This window comes from Polyodon spathula, chromosome 18, assembly GCF_017654505.1.
Source record: "Polyodon spathula isolate WHYD16114869_AA chromosome 18, ASM1765450v1, whole genome shotgun sequence".
NCBI classification, from domain to species: domain Eukaryota; kingdom Metazoa; phylum Chordata; class Actinopteri; order Acipenseriformes; family Polyodontidae; genus Polyodon; species Polyodon spathula.
This window is the reverse complement of record NC_054551.1, coordinates 28,245,588-28,263,648: the sequence shown is the minus strand read 5'-3', so window position 1 is coordinate 28,263,648 and position 18,061 is coordinate 28,245,588. Positions and strand designations below refer to the sequence as shown.

General features: G+C 37.5%; 1 pseudogene; it reads right to left on the bottom strand.

Moving 5' to 3' along the window:
- The window catches only part of LOC121330721, a 42,012-nt pseudogene extending 31,116 nt beyond the window's left edge, over positions 1-10,896 (bottom strand).
- Between the last annotated feature and the right edge of the window lie 7,165 nt (positions 10,897-18,061).

The following is an 18,061-nucleotide window of genomic DNA, read 5'->3' as shown; positions in this document are numbered from 1 at the left end:
GTGGTTGCCCACTAAAGTGATTTGCCATCAATAATCATGGATGAGCCCACCACAAGACCAAAGTATGTATTCACATAGAGAAGTTGTGAAGGAGATATTGCAGTTTCACCACACCAACCTGGTGTAGCCTGGTCAAAACTCCACAACCTACTATATTCATTCCACAGCAAGAAGAATAACATCTTGTCTCATGGGAAATGTCTATCCATTGTTTCATCAAGTTCTGCATTCAATAGCTTGCCACTCAGGTGTCAATAAAATGGTGTAAAGAAGGAAATAGCCATGCAAGGCGTTACCAAATTTGAGCAACAGGTTTTGAAGATATATAGACCAAATGTATTTATTTAAATCATGATACATAAAACTTGTGCCGAAGAAGTTTTACCCTGTAGTTGAAAAAAGTTGGCAACCTGAAATAAGGCTCTTACCCTCAAAGGTGATTCTCTCCAGCAGGTTCAGAGGGTACCTAAGTAATCCCTGTTCTGCTGTGTATACAACTGAAATAACATTAGCAAGATCTTCCATAGCTGCACCCTGCAGGTATTACCAGTCTCATAGTAAACTGAAATTGGTGATTCAACTAAGGTTCATTATCTAGAGACAGTGAAACTGAGGCGACTATATTAGTACTCCCTTGTTATTTAGGGACTCGGTGTAAGTGAGTCTTAAAACCATTACAAGAAGATAGGTAAGAGGAATGTATAATCACCGACTCCTTTTAGAAAAATAAACACTTTTTGAATGAGTAGACTGAAATAATATTAATAATCTAACAATATTTTATCATACACCAACGTCATTTGTCACAACTCCGTGTTTAGTTTGTTTTATGTTCCTGATAGAAAGCAAAATAGACACAGTAAAAACATGTTTTAAAGCCATTTTAATTTATCAATTGCTTACAGTATCGGTTCTTACTAAATAAATACACAATGTTACTGCTGCAAATGAAGCAAGTTGTTGTACGGGACAGGAGACAGTGTGCTGGCAAGAACAAGTCGCTGCATTTAATCGTAAACACCAGCTTCGGCGTGAAGATAAATAATACAGTCTTTAGTTTCAAACGCGACTATATTGCATGATTAATGACTAATTATATAACTGATCTATTATGTTAAAAACAGATAGGCATGACGGCCTTTCACCTGTTTCTACACACCGATGGTAATTCAATACAGAAGCCAAGCTGTCATAAGCACTCTTTTCTCACTGACTGCCGCAAAAACAACTCTCCCAAGCAAACCAAACGCAGTAGCAGTGCTCCGATATCAGGTTTGAGGTATGACTACAAGCGTCAAGCAATATTACTATTAGATTTAGAATCAAAACACAATACTAAAAAAAAAAAAACGACGTAGTTCGTTGTATATGAAAATGTATATACCGTACTGCAAGTTACTCGGTGTCGCTGATGAATGTTACCCCCTACCCCCCAATGAAACAGACAATCTAACCAATGGTTCCCAGTTCAGTGCGTGAAAACTGAAGAACCCACCTAGTTTAATACATTTCTCACTCACCATTACTATAATCTATCATCAGCTTTAGAAGTTCCTTACTTATTATTTTGCACTTGGGCAAATCATTTGGTCTCAGTAATTGCAATTCCTTATTGCACACATTTAAGAAATTGTAGTGAAACTTTATTTATGCAACATTGAATTTGAGTCATTTCTTATTTCTTAATTGCAATGTAATATAAGTGTTCTTTGATGCTGTATTTGTTATTTTCCTGTTTTCAGAGCACTGCCAGTTTTCCTGAAACTCAGACAACACTTTACAGTGTATTCTTATTGTGGCGCCTTGTGTGGTCATAAAGGTTGAGAGACTAATATTTGTCAAAAAATGACATTTTGGAAGGGAAGGGCCTGTTGTTTTAGTAAGTGGTTAGTGTGTCTTGAACCTTAGAGCAGTTACTGCAAATTCGCTTCAGTAAATTTGAGGCCCCCAACTAATCCACATAAGCACCCACTCACCTACCTGGTTGAGAGGCACAGACCAAACCTCAATCCACAGGCCTCCAATGTAACAGTAAATTGAACTCTGGGAATGCAACTCAGCTTTGTTTTCAATGGAATGGAGATGAGCCTCATTGGTAGCTGCCAGGAGAGGAAACTGGAAAACCAGATTCTGGAACTGTCTTATAAAAAAAAAAAAAAAAAAAAAAAAAAAGCACAGACACTAACACACATGTATGCATTGTTTTCAAAGATTTGATACAAACTGTGCGGTGGTTTATGTTGTGTAAACCTCAGCAGCCTTTGGGTAAACATAACCCCCCAATGTCATTCCTTCCTTTACTTCCTTTCTTCAAACAAAGTAACTTTTTTATGATGTAGCAGAAGGACAAACACAGAGACCACCCTGACTGACATCTTCTGCAAAGATTCAAATCACATCAATTTAGATTAACCTTAATTTTGTTTATTTATCCTGTTTGTTTCAACAGTGCATTAAGACCGCTTGGTCAAGGACTGTTCTACAGTGAGGACCTCGTGACAGGCCTTTAATCAAAAAGAACACACAAATAATGTGGCTGTAGCATTTGACTAAAAATACTGGGCCTTACAAGCACACTGGCCTTCTAAGGTTCTGATCAAGGATCTCACAAGCACAAAAAGTTGTATGGCTGAAAATATGTTACTAACATGGGTCAAAGATGGAAGAATCCTTCCAGATAATTTGTTTGACAGAAGCAGATTTTTTATGCTTGAAAACTGGTTGATGGCTTGTCTTGATGTGGTGCTTGTCCGCACCTTGGCTTCCTGGTTCTTCCTAGCAACAGCATTCAAATTATAGAGAAAAGGGAGCACTTGAGAGCCACACAAGAGCAAATGCTAACAATCCAAGAATATGTTGCACACACCAAGGACAGAGGCTCTGACTCACATTTCTCCTCATTAGGGCAAATTCGTCAAATGTTCCTGGTTTTAATTTTTGTGTATGGCACACTGCTGATAGATGCAGTCTATTTACAGTCTCTTAACTGGCTTCATCTCAAATAAAAAGGAAATATAATGTACTAGAAAGACGTACACCTTTCCCAATAGTCAACTCATGTTATTGAAACACAGTAACATTTCACAAACAGCCAGCACTCTTCTAGTGTTGTTGGAATTTATATCTTTGCCTTAATTCCATAATTAAAATAGGGCTCCTTGTGTACCAAGGTTATGAAAATAAAACATATAACAGTGCACGCGCATCTCAGAAAGTCATATTTAAACAATAGCAAAGTTCATTGAATCTCTGGAAGTATGGACCTTTTAAGTATTTAGCTGGAGACTTCCAACATATGGGCAGGGGTGACTAAGCAGCTGGAAATGCTGTCTTCAAAAGGTTAAACCAAGGACTTGTGTAGTGACATTAATATCCCATGGCACATTTTAAAATAGTGTAGGAACTGTGCCTTCAGTAACAAACTACCGATTTAAAAAATGGTCATACATAATGTATAATATTTAATTTCATTGAATGCCTTCATGTTCCCTGGAAATAAAATTTTCCATTTATCCTTTTCACGGCAAATAAATCTCTTAAAATAAAGGTGAAATACATCATATCCGATTGCAAATCCACCGAGCCCCAGCTTAACTACTACCCTCGTGGCAATTGTAATTGTTTGGTATTTGACAGCCTCCATGTTAAGTAACATTCGTCTGTCTGAAGAATTAAAAAAAAAAGGAGAAAGAGAGACAGAAAGTAAGAAAGCCCCGCTCCAGAAAGCTGCTAGAGACTGAAAGTTCTCTCTCTATTTCCTATGCTGGCCACTGCAGCTCTTGTAAATCATTTTCAATTCCCTTAAACAAGCCAGTTAGATTAGGTTGGCTTGGATCATAAACATTCACCGGCCGGACCACCCATGGAGCACGCCCTAGGCCCCGACCGCCCGCCTCCCTTGGAGCTCCAGTGCGGCCGGAGCACAAATTGCACAGTGTGGTTTCTGTTTGTGGCGCTCAAAGGGACAGCTTGTTACTCCAGCTGCCCTGCCGGCATGCATAGCTGTCAAGTGGAGGTTCTATTCCAGGCAGGATGGTGATTGGAAAACCTAAATGTGTTTAAATCACTACATTGTACTGTCTGATCTAAGAATGCACTGTATTTTACATGTGCTAGAGAAACTAGTCATTTCAAAAATAAAAACAGCTATTTAAGGATTTTAATGGGCCTTAAGGTTCATAAATGCTCATGGGGAACTGAATGTGTAATAGTGAAATTGTATTATTATTAATGACAGATTAAATGTTATTTAATCATTTTTTCCTTTTTTAAATAATAAGTTATAAGTAGCTTTGAGTATCATTTTGTATATCTATTTGTTACCTATCCCTTAATATTTTATGTTGATTACAGTCACTCTCAGTGGTATCTGAATCCGTCCTTGCACAATCTGTGCCTGTGCGTTATCGTGATTACTGGTAGCATTTGCTTCATAAATGCATCCAGATGCAATATCTGCTATATTATTTCTGTTGTCCACTCGGGTTAAAAGTACATATGACGAGCTCTGTTCCAGCTCTGTGGAAATTGTGTTTACAGTACCCATGCAAAGTGACTTTTGGTCCAAATGCTTTTTGTTTTACAACTGCAAAGTTACTCTACCTAAGAGTACTCCAGGAGCCGCTTTGTGTTTTTAAGTGTGGTGTGCTTTATCTTTTCCTTTTTCATGTCTGTAATGAAATCAAGACTTTGAAATCCGATGTCACTTCAGCCACCGAATGTGTCAGATTTTTTTTCTGCAGTGGTTAACACTGACCTGTTTTCTTACATTTGTATAAAGGCAGTCAACATGTTATACCCAATATGGATGTACCATAAAGCATTATTGAAGTTATAAATCCTGGGGCGTTTAGAAGTCTAAATGGGCTGTTTTATTCATTGGGGAGACTTCTAAGATCTTTCTGGGATTAATACAGAGAGAAAAGGAATGTAATTGAAATCAATGTGGTTTTAGGACACATTCCAGTGGTTCTTAAATGAGAAACAAAAGATTCCCCTCCACAGCTAGTGTTATACACAGCTGGTAATGCTGCCATCTGTTGACTGGAAGTTGGACATTTTGGGAGGAGCAAAATGGAACTGAACATCAATAAACTGTCCAATAAGATTCCAGGACATTGCCGCTAATGCTCAGTGAGTTGTGCTGAGCAGATGTTGTGTTTACTTGTAAAATAATAAATAAAACAATGTAATAATCATAGTACTGTACTAATGTGTCCATAGTAAGCATTAACATTGGCTGTGTGTCTAGGATTGTAATGAACAAATGACACAGAAGATGCCTAACACATATACTTTGTATGCCATATTCTTTGTTACGAGGGGGACGAAATCTGCACCAATCAGAATCATACCCTTTTCTCTTTTCTTTCTTCCTAAACAATGACTTATGATTACCTTATTGTAACTAACTGTAACTAATGGTGTCCTGCCAAATCAGACATAAGTTATAAAAACGTGTTCAACTTGTGGTATTCACTCTACTATATATATATATATATATATATATATATATATATATATATATATATATATATATATGTGTGTGTGTGTGTGTGTGTGTGTGTGTATAAAATAAAACTTAAATGCTTACCCATGTGAATAGCTTATTACACGACAGCCACCTGCCCAAATGTGGGTTGAGGTTCAGAAGATTTTTGAAGGCTTAATCAATAGAATGGGGAATGATTCAGCCACCACTGCAATTAAAGACCACCGAAGAGGGAAGAAAGTCAGGACAAGCGTGTAATAAATCTGAGGGTTATGCTTTTTATGTTGCATCTGGAAAACACATAAAGGAGATGCTGGCAGCAAGCAGCATAGTGGGAGAGGTTTAAGGATTGCCTGTAGGTGTTACTGACTGTCATCAGACAAAGCCTTATGTTTAGCTGCAAGGCCAAAAATCTGTAAAGCACCCATTTGTAAGTGAGTTAGTAATTGCAATAGACAGAGACAACATGTGTTACTGACTACTAGCATGCCTGAATCAGAGCCACATAAAATAGATTTATTTTTTTACACCAGTCTTAATCACCAGTGCAGACAGGTGACTGTGCCAGACTGTTAGTAACACTCAGGCAGGTTTGCCAAAGGTTACAGCTATAGTAAGTGAGTTATTCAACTTTCTGTCTGCTAGATAAAGTATTTCACCATAATACAGAATGACCCATACAAATCTCAGTTCTCAATCAGCATGACTGGTCAGTTGATAAACTGTATATAAATAATGAGTTAACTTTCATACAAAGTAAGTATAACATATATTATACCAACACTATTTATTCACTTAAAACATGCAGCCTGATATTCAAAACTGCAGCAACACTTCCTCCCACAATTAATAGTGTATTTAATGTAGTAACAGCTACAGTAATGGTGTGTAACTGCTAATCATTACAGTGGAGAGTGAATATAAAACACCATGCCAGAATTGTTAGAGCTCAATGTGTTTTTTTCATTATTATTTAATTTTATTATTTCTCACAAAAAAAGATTTTCTGGCATCAATGAATGTGTGCTTGAACTGGAAGTTAAAAATAAATGTGTCACTCACTTGTTGAGCTGGCCTCTGATCCAGGTGAGTGGATATTTTTGGCTGTATGTGTTGTACACTTTTTTTGGCACTTTGTAGGATTCCCACCGGTTAATGATCCCCATAACTCCCTGTGTGGCTTCAGTCCAGATTGTTTGTGGCAAGAGCAGCTTGCCATTATCAAAAACTCACAATGTGATCCAGCATATAGAGCGAGGTCCCAGATCGCCCCAAATCTCACACCTGCGCGGTCAGCCAAAAGCTAACATGAGAACCAATACATTTAGTAGAAAATTCTGGCATTCTGAGATGATCCACTAGAAGGAGCCTGGTTCTGTTAGCGCAATGGTAGAGAGCTTGTTTTAAAGCTGTGAGGTTTCATCTCCTAGTCATTGCCACTCTATGCACAAATATAACAAGATTACTTTAATAACCCTTATCCTTACCTTAACCCCAAGCCAAGGAGGTAATTCCACAAAGAATTCCAGGTCAATGGTGTTGTGTGTATCGTAATTCAGCACGTTGTTCCTGCATTATGTGGCAATTCACTTCTTGAGATAATTTTCACTAAAATCTTAATTTTCCTGCTGTGCTTTTGTAACTGACTCACACAGGGAAGAATCACATTGGCCCAAAGGAAAATACTTGCAGGTCAAAGAACATACAACATATTCTCCAAGTAAATGCTATAGCCACTGTTTATTTTATTTATTTATTTATTTATTTTTACAGTAGATAAACTACCAAACATATGATTTATGGTCATATAAACTACCAAACTCATAAACCGCAGAAGGGAACAAGGGCAGAGGGGCTGACTGACTAATTTACAGTGTTCCTCGTCGTCTTAAATATTTCCTTTTGCTATAAATGGCTATTACTATGCCGATGAAGACAGTATTGTTCCTATCCTTTCCAACTACTTTCACACTGTAACCTTCAATTACACCCAATACTTTCAACCTCTGACACACAAAGATCTGCATTTACTTGTATATCACTTGTTTTCCTTCAGATTTCATACATTATTCGCTCACGTCATTTTGCCACCAGGCCTGGGATTTTAACATTTTGCCTATGGTAACAAAAGAGATATAATTAACCCTCTGAGTTCCCACTGCATCATGCTTTAATTTTCCAGGCTACCTCCAGGATATTTGCCAATTAGAGGCTTTGTTGGCTCTTCATTTGTATGGTTCAGACCTGTTTTATAAGATTAAAAAAAGGTCAGGCACTTTATGGGCAGAAAATGGTCTAGTTACAGGTTTAGAATCATCGACAAGTCACTTCCAGAAGGGGCTTTTAAGCATTTATGTGACACCCCTGGTACAATGTCTTTTGTAGTTTGTTTGGGGGGGCACTGTTTTAGTACACTCTGTTTGGCACTTCAGGGCAACCCACGAACTGTCAATACAACCATTGTCACACTAAAGAATTACTGCAATTAATGATCAGTAATGTTGCTACAAGAGAAATAATGGGAAAAAAACTTCACTTAGAGAGAAGCTTATATTCTGCTTCAAAAGGTGCCATATGTAAAATGGCCCCATTTACTTTTTACCTGTTATTTGTATGTTTGTTTACTTGGTATGTGTTGCTCAGATTGACAGGGTGATCCTCCATCCTCCAATTATTAGATACAGTAATTGAACTTGTGCAGTGTTTTGGCATGTATAAGTACAGGTATCCAACCTCACTGTCTTTCACTCTTTCAGAATGTGTCTAGCCACCAATGGCAGCAGACGGCACTCCAGCATGGTGCTTGGGCTGGGTCAGTGTGGGCTTTGGCTGCCCTCTGGGTGCTTTGGTTTCTGCCTGGCATGTTTTGGTGTCCTAGATGTGGTTTACCCTCATCCTAGCTCCTCAGTGCCTTGTCATTGTGCTGGAGTGCCCTACAAGGCAAGCCACAGTCAGGCTACACACAGGCTCCCTCACACATACTCTGATTTTTGTGTGGGACTCCCCAGACTGAAACCTTTAGTTCTCTGAATTAATTACAAATACAAAACAGAAAATAATTGATTGCATAAGTATTCACCCCCTTGAGTCAATATTTTGTAGAGGCACCTTTGGCAGCAATTACAGCCATGAGTCTATTTGGATAAGTCTCTACCAGCTTTGCACATCTGGACACTACAATTTTTGTCCTTTCTTCTTTGCAAAATTGCTCAAGCTCCGTCAAGTTGAATGGGGACCTTTGTTGAACAGCAATTTTCAACTCTTTCCACATATTCTCAATTGGATTGAGGTCCGGGCTTTGACTGGGCCACTACAGGACATTGACCTTTTTGTTTTTAAGCCACTCCAGTGTGGCTTTGGCTGTATGTTTGGGGTCATTGTCCTGCTGGAAGATAAATCTTCTCTCAAGTCCCAGGTCTCTTGCAGACTTCAGCAGGTTTTCCCTGTACTTTGCTGCATCCATTTTGCCCTCTATCTTCACAAGCTTTCGAGGCCCTGACACAGAGAAGCATCCCCATAGCATGATGTTGCCACCACTACAGTAGGGATGGTGTTCTCAGGATGATGTGCGGTGTTAGGCTTGCGACAAACATAGCACTTAGCATTGAGGCCAAAATCTCTATTTTGGTCTCATCAGTCCATAGAATCTTCTTCCACTTGGTCTCAGAGTCTCCCACATGCCTTCTTGCAAACTCTAGCCAAGATTTGATGTGAGATTTTTTCAACAATGCCCTTTGTTGCCACTCTCCCAAAAAGGCCAATTTTGTAAAGCACCCGGGCTATTGTTGCCGTATGCACAGTGTCTCCCAGCTCAGCCGTGGAAGACTATAACTCCTTTAGAGTTGCCATAGGCCTCTTGGTGGCATCCCTCACTAGTGCCCTTCTCACCCAGATACTCAGTTTTTGAAGATGGCCTGCTCTAGACAGATTCACAGTTGTACCATATTCTCTCCATTTCTTAATAATGGATTTTACTGTGTTCCGGGGAATATTCAATGCCTTGGAAATGTTCTTATATCCTAACCCTGATTGGTGATTTTGAAGAACCTTATTCCAGATGTGCTTTGAATGTTCCTTCATCTTCATGATGTAGTTTTTGTTAGGAAATGTACTAACCAACAGTAGGACCTCCCAGAGACAAGTATATTTAAGCAATCATATGAAACACCTTAATTGCACACAGGTGGACTCCATTCAACTAATTATGTGACTTCTAAAGACAATTGGTTGCACCAGAGCTTATTTAGGTGTGCCATAGCAAAGGGGGTGAATTCTTATGCAATCAGTTATTTTCTGTTTTATATTTGTAATTAATTTAGAACAATTTGTAGATTTTATTTTTCACTTTGACATTATGGACTTTTTTGTGTGGATCAGCGGCAAAAACTCCTAATTAAATCCATTTTGATTCCATGTTGTAACATACTTCTAAAATTTGACCATTTATGGATATGTATTCCCTTTCTCTTACTGTTTAAAATTAATTGCATGTGTGGCCTATTAAAGCCATCAATTAAATTAGACCATCAGCTCATTTTGACAATTTTCTAAGATATTCAGTTCCAGTGGTTTGCGTTCATGTGCACAGCAAATCAAAACAACAGATGCATTGGGGTATTCTAATAAATGTGCACACTACTGTATATTTTGAAGCGATCTGACAATTGCCAAGAGTTCTGTCCACAGACCAGTACGCAAGCTCAGTGCCTATTGCTTCCCAAACCAAAGCTCGAAACATGTGTGCTGGCAGTTACAAAGACTGATATAGAGCCTAATTACATTTCCATTTTTGTAGTGACTCTCAGAGAGATTCTCAAAGAGAGACTGGGTAATGTTTGCTAAATAAATAATACAGCAAAAAGATGCATTTAAATAATAACTAGAAAATCTCTTGTACTGTATTTCTGTTTCATTAAAGAATCACTGTCCTGAATTCTATTGTTCCCACGTCTTTTTAAACATAATCATGGTTTTGATATTGTTATCCTTGATTCTTAGGTCATCAATCAACAGGGGGAAATTCTCTGGACCTCCTTTGATTGCCGCACTACTTTCACTGGCTTTGATAAACCAGGAGACTTGCAGACTCGGCATCACATTTCTGTCTGTGTTTTAAATTAAATTACCGGAGTTGTCAAATAAACACAAATAAGACAATGACACTCTAAGAGTTGGTTAAAAAAACTAAACAGTCAATTTAAAGTCAATGAATTGTCTACACACAAATTGTTCTTTTTGCTAAAACAAATAATCTCTGGAATCCAACAACACACTATCGAAACGATGTATATAGAAACACAAAGCCTCAGTGGGCAAAACTGGCTATCTATCTCATACCTTAACTTTACTGATGCAAATTTGGAACCTCCCACATGGTGCACGTCCCACCCCAGGAAGTTTATCATGTTTACCCTCAAAAGGAAAATGAAACAAACCCCTGTAAAACACCACAAACAGGAAATGAATGGTTTCTTATGATCCCCTCTGCCCCCTCATTTCCACAGTTGACCTTGAATTGCCATTCAAGATTCACACGCAGAAGGCTTTGGTATGTTTGCCACCTGCTGGCATGTTACAAAACCTATTAGCTTGGAGTTTTTTTGTTTGTATTTTTCAAAAATGTTTATGTCCTTAAAAAAAAGAACCTGTCCAATTTCCAGTGCATACAAAAATTGTATAACTCCTTGACAGATGAGTTTGTTTCTCAGCTGTCTTGAAACTTCATCACTCCCAATCTTTTGTTGGCATGTTATCGTGTGGATTATCATGTTAGAGCTTGAATTGTTTTTATTTTTATTTTGAACATAATCTTTACATTTCCGATGGAGATTGTCATGCTGTCTGACAAATTAGGCCCTGGGGATCTCAAGCTGCCATTACCCAGGGTGTCCAATTTCCTGTGGTCTTACGGGTGGCTTCCAGCTGGCCTGAAAAAAAGTCACATCCTCTTTAGAGTCAAGTGCAAATAAATCCTAGGCCTCGGGCCAAAGGGGGAAATATAAAAATGCTAAAAAGGGGACCTTAACAAGCTTTAATTAAAGCTGGATGACCCAGAAAAGAGCGTTTTTAGGATCCCATGCCAAATACAACTGACATAATCGATAGCTGGTTAAGGGGAGGAATGATTAGATGTGAAAGTCTTTTATTGTGCTGCTGACTCCAGCCTGTCCATTCTACCAACAAGTATGTTAATAACAGGTAACCCCAGTCATAGCCATCAAAGCAAAATTACAGCTGTCAGAGGTAGAGCTCACTATGACTGACATCTAAAGTACATACAATACCAGTATGTATAGTTGGACAAGTTCCTCAGCATCATCTTACTGTGGCTGTGTAAGGTAAGTTTGATGCTTCACATTCTTGTGACAATATATGGCTGTCTGACTGTTAGTGAATCTACAGAGTTAGTCAGTTGTCGTCTAAAGGAATGTCCACAGTGGAGAATAACCCCAATCAACAGTCCTGTGATTGTATAGAGCTGCTGTACAGAGCAGGGCTCACCCCCATCTCTATTGAATGGTTTTGTGTGCAGCCCCAGGCTCCAGCAGCTCTCGCTCTGCCTCAGTGCTTTGACTTCCTACACATCCTGTGCAGTCTTCCAGACCAGGCCAGTCAGGCAGGCAGGCAAGCAGGCAGGCTGGAACAGCGAGGACAACAGAAACAAACCATTGTCCATACACTGTCCAATCACTGTCTGTCAAGATGACAAGCCACTGGAGTGCTTTTCACAATCCACAACCTTGAGGTGCTTGTGGATTCAAAATTAATTGGTTATACTAAAGGATTCATTGATGTATATAATATTTAATAGATACGGCCTGCTAGTGTTATTAATAATAACTTACAAAATATTAAATAACAGGAAGAAAACAAATCATAGAAATTAAATTATTAAAAAAGACCATTTGTTTCATTTGCGCAGTGGTTTGGCCAAATTCCTTAACTCTCTATCTTATTTTCATGCTTTTTGTGCGGTCAAAATGTTTCAGAAAGATTTCTGAAACTATCACTTTCTAACAAATGAGAATTGCTCTAAAGGCAAAAGGAATTCCCCCATGATTTGTTTTGTCTCAGAATAATAATAATAATAATAATAATAATAATATTATTATTATTATTATTATTTATTATTATTATTATTATTATTATTATTATTATTATTATTATTATTATTATCAAGATTAAGATGTAATTGATATTGTTTTCATACTAGTCACTTCCTAAAAGTATTGTCATTGTACAGTCCACTGCTTTATATTACAGTAGTTTTAGCACCTGCCTCTGGTTTGCCTGCAGAATGGAAGCTTGCGCTTGCTTGAGAAAGCTTTCCCTAGTGTTCAGATCACATTACTGCCTACAATCATCAAATACAAAAACTGGTTTCTAAATAAGGAAGCGACCAAGTCTGTCTATATTAAAGAAAATTACTGTAAATTATTTATTATAACTGAAAAGGTGGAATTTAAATACTGTTGTTTCCCCTAATAAAAAGTAGAACTTCAGTATGGTAGTATGCTATAGACACTTCAAGTACTGCATATTTTAAAGCAAAATTGCTTCCAAAATGAAGTAGAATATGCTTTTAAATGTTCAGGAAATCCTTAACTGTGTTTGTTTCAGTTCCCAACTATTAGTGAGAACCAAGCAACCAGTTTAATTTTCCTGCAATGCGATTATAGCCCTCCCACGTGGTACATCCATCAAAAGCAATTCCATCTTACAAATTTCCAAATGGAAGAATTTGGAAATATCCTGTAATGAAGGTAGATGTTGGAAAAAAAGGGAAAAAAAAAGAAAACTCCTTTGAATCCATAAAGTTGTAATTATTCCCAACCGTTATTGTAATGAAGTTAAATAAACCTAACCCTAACCCTAACCCTAACCCTAACCCTAACCCTAACCCTAACCCTAACCCTAACCCTAACCCTAACCCTAACCCTAACCTCCAGATATCTGAATCACTGATTAAGCAAGAACATGCATGCTACCCATGTGGATTATTTGGCGAGGAAGCATTGAGATATTCCTTATTTCCCAAACCTGCATGCCAACCTCAGTGCACCCCAGGAGGTCATTTGGATTTGGTCCCAGCACTGTGTGAGGTCTTCATATGGAACAGGGATTAGTTTAAACTAAGGTTGGGCAAATCAGCCATGAGTTGAGCCACAGCTATGTTATCCAAACTTTAACTAATCCAGGTACAGGGTTTACTCACTGAATGCAGCCTTAAAGCTGGCACATGCCATGGCTGCCCAAGTAAAAAAAAAAAAAGCAATGCTTTCTTTTTCAGGGGCCATGACCAGCCCAACCCAGCCCCCAATATCCATTTGAAATCTACATTGATTTTCAGCACATACAAGACAGCATTCATTATAGTGGGTGATCTGGTTCTGTGCAAATCAGGCTACCAAAAAAGTTGCGCCTCTTAAACAAACTATTCATCAAAATAACTGATGTTCACATACTGAGTAGATCTACATCTATCTCTTTTTAATAGAAGGTTGACCCTTCAATGTACAGTTTCATAAATTAGCCTACAGTTCCAATGTAGTTACCATTTTTTTCATATTTACTATGTAATAATAATAATAATAATAATAATAATAATAATAATAATTCATGTGCAATACAGCTCAAAGCGCTTTACAAGCAGAATAAAACACAGAAACAACAAAAAAGTACAATTATTAAAAGCAACAACAAAACTCAAAACTAAAACATGTTATATTAAGAAAATGCAATATTATAAAATTATGTTTTTAATCGAGATTTAAAAATAACAATTGAGGGTGAATATCTAATAGACAACGGTATAGAGTCCCAGAGTGTGGGAGCATTAAAACAGAAAGCAGCCTCTCCCATCCTTTTACCATTCACCCTCAGAATACACAGGAGGCCAGCACCAGCAGAGCTAAGAATGCGTATTGGCTGGTATGGAATTAACATGTCATTCGAGTAGTCTGGTCATTCAATGCTTTAAATACTAGAAATAAAACTTTAAAATCAATCCTATAACACACAGGAAGCCAATGCAATGATGCCAGCACAGACGTAATGTGAGCCCTTTTTTGTTCTAGTTAGCATTCTAGCAGTTGCATTTTGCACAAGCTGCAGGCGTGATAGAGCAAGATATGTAAGTCCAGAAAATAAAAACGTTACAGTAATCTAATCTAGAAAAAAATAAAAGCATGTACTAATTTCTTAGCATCATCCAAGGACAGAAAAGGTCTTTAGCAATATTCCTTAAATGATAGAAAGAGAATCTAGTAATATGTTTAATATGTGATTCAAAGCAAAGTTCAGTCAAAAATAACCACCAGGTTTCTCACCTCAGATTTTACATTTGAGTTAAACAAACCTAAATCAATGTTTGTCAACTCCATATGTTGCTAAGAGCCTAGAAGTAGGTATTCTGTCTTATCCTGATTTAACTGTAAACAATGTAGAGACATCCAGCTCCTAATATCACCAAGACACTTGAACAAGACATTGATAGCTGTTATGTCACCTTTAACAAATATATAAATCTGAGCAGCATAGCTGAGAAAATTCATCCCATGTTTCTGAATAATCTCCCCAGTGGAATCATGTATAAAGAGAATAACATGGGACCAATAATGGAGCCCTGAGGGACGCCACATGATATATAGGCTAATCCAGATATAGATTCTCCTAATGCAATAAAATATTGTCTATTTGATAAATATGAGTTGAACCAATTTAGAACAGTAAAAGGATCAGTACAGAAACAATTTGAGTCTGCACTCATAGTAGATAATTCATCACTTTGACCAATGCAGTCTCAGTGCTATGGCTAGAGTGAAATCCTGATTGAAATTTCTCAAAGATGTTGTTATTATTATCAAGGAAACTATTAATTTGTTTAAAAACTACATTAGCTAAAAAAACGTAAATAGGAAGATACTGTTATACATTTTTTTTTGTACTGAACAGCACTAAAAACATTAGACTTTCTCTATCAGTCTGTGTCAAAAAGTTTACCTTTCTGGTCAAATAAATGTTTATGATATTCCAGACATTTTTGGCAGTGTGCGTGCGCATTGCAGCTCAGGGTTTGGCCTGTGTGTGGTCCCTGTTGTGCACAGGGAGGGGGTTGTGTGCCTGCGAGGTGGGTCTGAAGGGTGGGGACAGGAAGCAGTTACTGATGTACCTGGCAGGCCCCCTCTGGAGACAGGAATGCATACCCCAAGCTTGCCCAGCAGTGAGCTGTGAAAACAGAGCATGATTGAAAACAGAGACCCTGACACTCAACCAAAACCAAAATGGGCAATAAAGTATCTTATATTAAAAACAACATAAATGTTAAAAAACAAAAAAAGATCATTTTGGCCAACCAAGGCGCCATCCTTCCTAGAATACACAAAAACATGTCTCCACTGATTACTTGTGCATTTTATTTGCCATGAAGTTGAAATAAATAATATTGAAATAGAAAGGGAAAGGCAAGCCTATTGTTGAATGGAAACCACATTGTATTACAACTATAGATGGATTCCCTGATTCTCTGGTCTTCTGCTTGGTCGTGTGTCTTGCACCATGTCAAACTTTGTTTAGTTTTGTTTGACAGATAATACATTATAAATGATACTGATTACAGTACCGTTTGCACTTTTATACAAATGAGCGTGTGTTGATTTTAAACTAATATAAATACATATTTTACAACAACAAAAATATAGAAAAGCAATTACAATTCTTATCGTTATCTCAACAAAAACATTTGTATACACAAGTGTAAAAAAGAGAGGTAGAAAATATTCTGAAGAATAATTGCGAGGGCTGAAGTATACAGTAAGTATACAATATTAAAACCTCTATTGGCACATTTGATGTTATGTTGGCGATTGTAAGGTTCTAGTTGGTAAGGTTCCCAAATGTGATCATCATTAACCTGTGTGTGTGTACTATGTTTAATCCATATTGTATAAATCATATAACAAAGTTGTTCCAATTACTAGTTTTTAATGGTCATCTGCACAAATCCCAATCAATTAACAAACAAATAAATGAGCAAATAATAAAATAGATGCGTATATATGTACATACATACATAACACACATTCCTTTGCAGCGGTCTCCAGGTGGGAAGGGGTTAAAGCAATCTGACACAGAAATGAGAATTCCTTGCTGTGGCGGCTGGTTGCAGCTTCCGGTTGCTCTGGGAAATCTGTTAAACTGAAACCATCCTGTGAATCCCACAGTGGGAATAAATCATCCTTAACTAGCCCCCTCACACACCATACTGGGTCAGGGCCAAGAAACCAATGGCATGCTTTTTTTTTTTTTAATCGAGGCAACAGTATCTATTTTTTTTGTAAGCTCTGCTTAAGACTGATGCCCTTATTAAAATATTTGTTCATGATTTAAGAACAAAGGTAAATGAACCATATGAAAACAAACTGTAGTTTATTAACTGTAGTGGAAAAGAACAGGAAAATGGAAGAAAAAGTCTCCAGTTTAACAACACTGTAACCAACAGGGTCTCCTTCGAAATGACTGGGACAGACCATTCAGAGATTAAAGTGTGAATTTATTAAAAGATACAATACACTTGGAAAGCAATGCTGATAATGATTTATTGTATGTTATAACGTGCAGGACAAAACAGTAATTAATAGAAGTCCATAGAGAAGTCTTATTTTTGCTTGGGTCCATTTGCAGTTTTTATATCCTTGGTCATTGTTTGTTAAGAAAGGTTTACAATCTAATTTAGTGATAACATGTTGATCATAAGGACCTGCTATATTGTAACCTTGTACCACAAACAGACGATACCTTGAAAATCGGGAGATTTGGCGCCATCTACTGAAAGAAGTTAAAAGAACATAAAAGAATAAGAGTTGGCCGGCCATTCGTCATATTTCAGTTAGTCTGGTTCCTTGTAGCTGATTAATCTCAAAACTTTATAAAGTTGGGTCTTAAAGGATTCAAGTGATTTTGCCTCACAACGAGACTGGATAGCCCATTCCATACCCTCACCACTCTCTGTGTAAAGAATTATTTTTCCCTCTGTCTAGCCTAACTTAACTGTGTCCTCTGGTCCAGGTTTCTGTACTGCACTTAAAGGGTACATAAGAACCTTTTTTTATTTTATTGTGCCCCCATGTGTTGCTATAACTGTTTACGTAAGGTGTGTGTATTGTTACAAAAAATGTTATTATTATTATTATTACATTTTGACCACTTTTTTAAACTTCTAAATTGCATTTCCTGCCTCAAGATGGCTTCACATGTACCCATATGGACCTCTTGGAACTACATTTCCCATCATCCTCCTGCTCACATATTTAACTGAGATGGATTTACCAGTGAGCAGGAGGATAAAGTTAACTATGTCAACTCCTTTTTAAGAATTTAAAGACTTCAATCATGTCTCCCCTAATTTGTCTTTGTTCTGGACCGAATATATTCAGTTCTTTTAGACTATCCTCATAGCTCGTTCCTTTAAATCCTGGGATTAGTCTTTGTTAGACTCTTTCCAGGGCCCCAGTGTTTCTTTGGTACAGTGTGGTCTCACCAGATACAACCTCATCACTTGTACTCGACACT